Here is a 6,680-nt window from a genome sequence, read left to right on the forward strand (position 1 = left end):
GCAATAGAGAACCAAAAAGCGTTGGCTAATGCGAGCGACAGCGAGCGGCAGTAAACACTGGTTCAGTGCAACTACAACTGGTGTTTGGAGGTCAGTTCCACCCATGGATATTGGATATGCCTGACTATGACCACCTGTAAAATCACAGCAGCGAGCATTTGAAGCCTTTAGGCAAAGTACTTGTCTTTCCAACAATAGTGTTTTCATAACCAGCCAACTGGGAAGAGATCTAAAGAGAGAGGCAGCAGCACTAATCAATAGGAGAGGGCGGACCAGTGTCAAACAGCAAATAAACAAACAAGCCATTATCCTCACACACACACACACACACACACACACACACACACACCCAGAGACACACAAAGGGACACTCTTGGTAAATGTATGATAAAAAGTTATTGTGCACAATTGTATGCAAGTGGCAGAACACAGAAACCAACTCATTTCCTATTCACACTGACTCCCTGCACTGTTCTTCGTGTGTGAATATGTTTGTGTGCACCATTCACATGCAAACAGGCCGACTAAGAGAGTGTGTCAGCTTTGCACATTTATGATAAATGTGGGTGTATGTTTTTTTGTGTGTGCGTGTGCAGGCATAAAGGTGGTGAAAATAACAGAAAAGCGGGAGCAGAGGAGAGAGTGTGGCTGGTGTAAACACTGGTATTACTGTATTGATCAAACTCTCATATCTGGTGGCAGTTAGATGGCCCACGGCCGTGACTCCGTGTGTGAGCGTGTTTAAGTGATCTGTGCATCATCTGTTGTGTATGCATGTGTGCATTTTTCTATGTGTGTCCATGCTTTATCTCTGTCTGTCAACAAATTCTGTTTGTGTGTGTGTGTGTGTGTTCGTGTGTTTGTGTGTGCCTATGTGTGTGTTGAAGTTTGTTCTGGGCAGCGCTGGTGACAGAGCGAGGGAGAAAGAGAAGTGCTATTGATTTTTAGCCCAGCCATGCTAGAGAAAGATCTGTTTGGGTGGAACTGTGATTACCTCCCTTTCTCACCCCTCTCTCTCCCCCCTTGTCTCTCTCCTACTCCCCTTACCCTTTCACTTAGCATACATGTGGTATCTATCTATCCGTCCACTGTCTCAGGCCCCAAACAAAGCGTGTGATGTGCTCTCGCTGTCATCTATTTCTGGATGCCAGCACGTCTGGGAGAGAATATGTTTCAAAGTTTTCGTAGCTTAGAAATGGTGTGTTTATATTCTAAGTATACCACGCTTGCCACATAGGGATTTTGTGTGCTTGTGTGCATCTGCACGTGTACATGTGTGTGTGAGTGTGTGTGTGTGTGTGTGTGTCTGTGTGTGTGTGTGTGTGTGTTTGTGTATGTGTGTGTGTGTGTGTGTGTGTGTGTGTGTGTGTGTGTGTGTGTGTGTGTGTGTTTGTGTGTGTGTGTGTTTGCACTTTCTAAAACAATGACAATGGTATCTGAGGTTTTAAAAGATTTAGGAGTGAATCAGTTGCCTGGTTACCAGTCTGTTTGTTGGGTTGCAGTTTGCATGCACACAATTGCAGACACACACATACGACCACACCCATATATATATATATATATATATATATATATATATATGTATATATAGTATGTATAAATATGTACACACTTACATGGACATACAAGCAGACAGCATGGACATGATGTAAAACTTGCCCCATTTCCTTTGCCAAACTTAATCCTGACTGCTAAGTACAACTGGACTCACTGGTGCATTCTGAACCCAGATCAGTGTGCAACTGTTTGTCTGCACATCTGTTTGTGTCTGTGCTCCCCCGGCCTGTCAGTCCTGCTCTTGGCCTGTTAGGAGGATGGAACAGACGGCTACACAAAGGCAATCTGTGTTTCTCAGTGTGCGTAGTGAGATAAACAGATAAATGATTAGTTCCAATAGAGGAGAGGGAGTCTTAGTGTCATCATTATGAGGGAGAGAGGGATCGGGATTAAAAGAGCAGCATTGTGTCTAACAGATTATTGTGTGTGTGTGTGTGTGTGGTGTGTGTGTGTGTGTGTGGTGTGTGTGTGTGTGTGTGTGAGTGTGCCTGCATGTGTGGTTGGCTCTTTTTCTCATTACAGGATTAAAGAGCATCTGGTTCAATGTTCCTACTCAACCCTGCCATTCAGAGTCACAGGGGAAATAATACACTGTTGTCTCATGTAGGTGTACTGCATGTGCTTTGCTCATGTGTGTCCATCTGTGTCCATGTTTGTGAGTGTGTGTATGTGTGTGTGTGTGTGTGTGTGTGTGTGTGTGTGTGTGTGTGTGTGGTGTGTGTGTGTGTGTGTGTGTGTGTGTGTGTGTGCCACATACATGATTGTGCATGCATGCCAACTGGGAGAACAGATAGGGAGCTGGACACGGGCAGAAATGAAATTGCTGTGTCTAGAGGCTGTGTCACGGAGAGTGGAGAACCTTGTATTGTGGGCTCTCTGTGTGAAAAACTCTTGACTGAAATCTATTTCTGGTTATATAATGAAAGGTGGACTGCGAAGGGCTTAGCTGGATCTGTTGGTGAGTACACAGCCAAGAAAGTAATGGGAGAGTTAGAGAGAGAGAGAACAGGGAACAAAGACTTCTTGGGATTAGATAGATAGATAGATAGATAGATAGATAGATAGATAGATAGATAGATAGATAGATAGATAGATAGATAGATAGATAGATAGACTAAAGTTATTCTTCTATATGGACAATTAAGGTGCTAATGGCTTTACAGATTTCCTGTCTCATTGACCCATCGTTGGATGTGGCATCACAGTGCTTCTCATTAACAAGTGTCCAGTGTAAGCTCATTTTTCTGACCCTGAGGGTATGGCCTTAAACAATCTGTATTTTCCTTTTTCTTTTTTCTTTTTTTTTTGCACTGGTTATTGTCTGTCTGTGACACTGTTTTTCAGTGTTTTCAAGAGCTGCTCTCTCATCTCTGGTGCAGTTGTTGTATGTAAAGTGAACGCACAGCTGCAATTGGACACAAACAGATGCGAAATGTCCCTGGCAGTGCAAATTGAGGCCAAAACAAGATGACAATGTTTCATCCTGAGTGAAATGTGAATGCTAGCAAGCATTGTTTTGTTTCTATCATGCACATACACAGGGGCGCATGTGCACTCTTGTGAGCCACAGGTGGTAGGGTGTACTGTACAATGTCGAAACCATGTTCATTAGATTTGGATAAAACTCCCTTAGAGCAACGTTTTGCCTTTAATAGATGTGTTAATTAGAGTGGACCACATTTATGATTTAACGTCGCCATGTTGTAACATCATGCATTTATAAGCAGTTTATAATCAAATAATAAATGGTTTATAGCACAGTGTCACCTTGTTGTAAGGAGATATAAAGTTTGGATAATGTATTTGTCAACGAATATAACCCCACTTATGACACATTCATAACTGGTGTATAAAAAGCTAATGATCACTGATAACATTATTTAATATAGTAATAATTCTATACAATATTATTTTTCTCATGACTTTTGAGCATGCATAGAAACAGCAGGTAAATGTTTATGTACATGTGTATAAATTGTTAATAAATACTCTGTAGAACACTAAGATTTGTTCATGCATATAATCACACAGCTTTGAGATGCTGATTCATCAATCATTCATCAACTGATATATAATTAGTAAACATTTCTATACTGTTTATAAATGTTATATAGTTGTTACGAATAGAGAATAAAACAATGGATGAACCTATAAGATGCCATAAAAAAAAATCTACAATTAATTCAGTTTGTTTGTCACTCAAGCGAAACCTTACTCGAGCAAAAAACAGTATAAGTGTATACCTTAATTGTATAAATTTTATTTTCATTTGTGACCGACACACCAATAATACATCATTGTGATTGCATTGTTGATGGTTGTGTTTGGCTAATAAGAGTGTATGTCAGTATTTCTGTGTGTTTGTGTATGTGTGTGTTTATTGCCTGTGCCCCTATTAATCAGAACCTATCACTTGTGCTTAATGGAGATAGATTATCAAGCAGAGAGACGTGACTGTCCCCAGAGAATTCCTGCTCTTTGTGTGGATATGTGTGTGTGTGTGTGTGTGTGTGTGTGTGTTTGTGTGATATACTAAATACCCCAATAACAGCATAATTTTCTGCTTGACTACAAGAGCCACCACCGTCACCTGACCCCGATAAGGAGGGTGAGGGTGTGTTTCTGCAGACACAGAGGTTAAACACACTCATTTCTTACTTTTTCAGTGTGTTTACGTGTTTGTGTGTGTGTGTGTGTATACACTTTACATTGTGTGAATATAATTAGCAGAGATTATGCTTGCTATGCTTACTCCAAATTTATTCCCCAAACAAGCAAGACTTTAACAGCATCTGTACAGGCTTCTTCTACATGCCCGGAGGTAGAAAAGTTTGCCACCAGCTGCAGCAGAAGGCTTTAATCCCTCAGAGACACCTATATTATCCTCGCCGCTCAGGGTAAAATATCAGCTACATGCTAATATTCCTCCCCTGCTTCCTTGAAATGTGTCCTTGTAAGGCTCCCCAGGATACCTCTCGGCCTCTTTGTATCTTGGAAACGTTTCAGGTGTATTCAGCCGAGCAAAATTACCACATCAAAAGGCAACAAACTGCAGATCACATTAATTCGACAGGAGCAATATAACGCGTATGGTTTAGTGACAATGATAGACCTAAACAAACTCCAACTGATCCTTACACACGCATAATCCCATACAGCCATGCTCACACAAGGAAACACACACTTGTGTAAACCCATTTTACTTTCATTAAGTATCACTCAAAATGGATGAGAGCTCTCATTTCACGGAGTGCTGCCACGGACTTGATATGAATGTCTCTTTAACATGGAGACAGACAGACACACACGCACACACACACACACACACACACACACACACACACACACACAAACACACACACACATACACACACAGGCACGTGCACAAACGTTCATAAATATCCCACAGTCTGACAGTGGTATTAGCAGAGAGAGAGATATTCTTGGGGCTACAGACTGATAATAGATTAAAACACTTCGATTACATGCTCTTCAGACGACAGAACAGCTGCATGAGCTGGGATAAAATCTTGCATCAGACAAAAGAAAGAGAAAGAGATCATGCCCAATGCAATTTTAGAAGATTCTACTGTGTCTGACAAAAAGTAAAAAAAAAAAAAAGCATTTTATTCTTTGTATATTTAAATCTCATTTTAACTTTGATGGTTGCACAGAAAAGGGGAAATAATGAAATGTCCTCCAATGGTATTTGGGCTGCTCGTGCCATTTGAAGGTCAGCTGAAACAACAACTAAGTTTTCTTGTCTCTAAGGGAACAAAATACTCAAAATACACAAATAACAGCCTTCTTGCTTATTGTTCCATCTTCTCCTTTCTTCTATTGATTGCCAGCTGTCTTCTGGGTAGTCAGACTTGCTGATGACCTTTAAATTCTGTGTGTGTGTGTGTGTGTGTGTGTGTGTGTGTGTGTGTGTGTGTGTGTGTGTGTGTGTGTGTATGTGTGTGTGTGTGTGTGTGTATGTGTTTGTGTGTGTGTGTGTGTGTGTCTGTGAGTGTGAATGCTGGTGCATGTGCGTGTTTGTGTGTGTGTGCGTGCGTGTGTGTGTGTGTGTGTGTGTGTGTGTGCGTGTGTGTGTGTGTTTGGGTGTGTGTGTGTGTGTGTGTGTGTGTCATTACCTCTATGTCCAGCCGTAGCATGTGCTCTCTTTGTGTTCTGTCATGTTATCATATTTTCTTCTGTTCTCCTCATTGATTACCTGTCATCAAGGCTGAAAAGTGGACTTTTGTTTCACCAAGTTGGCAAATAGTGTGTGTGCTCTTCCTCTCCGTCTCACTCTCTGTCTTTCACTTACTGTCTCTATTCTGTTTGTCTCTCCAAAAAGATTCCTCTGTCGTTGCCAATCTTTGTCTTCATCTGTCTGGACTTTCACACATTGCTTTGTGAAATAATCAGTAATTGTGTTTCTTTTTTTTGCCTCTCTCTAGCTGCTAAAGTTGTAAGACAAGGTTGTGTAACTTGTTAAATACATCTGAATACCTGTTTCTTTTTTCAGTGCCATATAGCGCCTCATGTCTCAGAAAGTGAAATCAAATCAGACCATCTGTTATGCCTGACTTCATTTGTTTATGTCTTTGTGTGTCTGTTTTTGCATGCTGATGTGTGCTCCTGTGTGCACCCTGCATGTGTGTCTGTAATGTTGGCGGTACGCATGGCTGAGCGCGGGCTGGCTCTCTCACAGGGATGCTAAACAGCAGAAGAAGAGAAGGTTAAGTAGGAAGGTCAAACAGAGTAGAGTGAGGGAGATATCCATCACAGAAACCAATACATTTCCGCGGACACCGTGGCTATTTATTTTTATTTCTATGGAAAAGAAGACAGTTTCTGCAGGTAAGCTGGCAGCCTGCCTGGGGCCAACTTGACACATCCTCTGCAGACATTTGGAGGAGAACATAGAGCCCCGAAGTAAACAAACTGACTGGGCAAATCAGCTTGAAAAGTTGTTTGCTTTGTTGCAGAAGCAAGTTTATTTATTCTTTCAAATACGGGGTCATTCTGTCAAAGTTATATGTATATCATTGGAAAATTCAGTTTTCAGCCCTTTAAGTCCAAAACATAATGATGAGAATACCAACAGATTTTTGGTCTCTTTTTCATTTTACTCC

This window comes from Seriola aureovittata, chromosome 3 (genome assembly GCF_021018895.1).
Source record: "Seriola aureovittata isolate HTS-2021-v1 ecotype China chromosome 3, ASM2101889v1, whole genome shotgun sequence".
NCBI lineage: Eukaryota > Metazoa > Chordata > Actinopteri > Carangiformes > Carangidae > Seriola > Seriola aureovittata.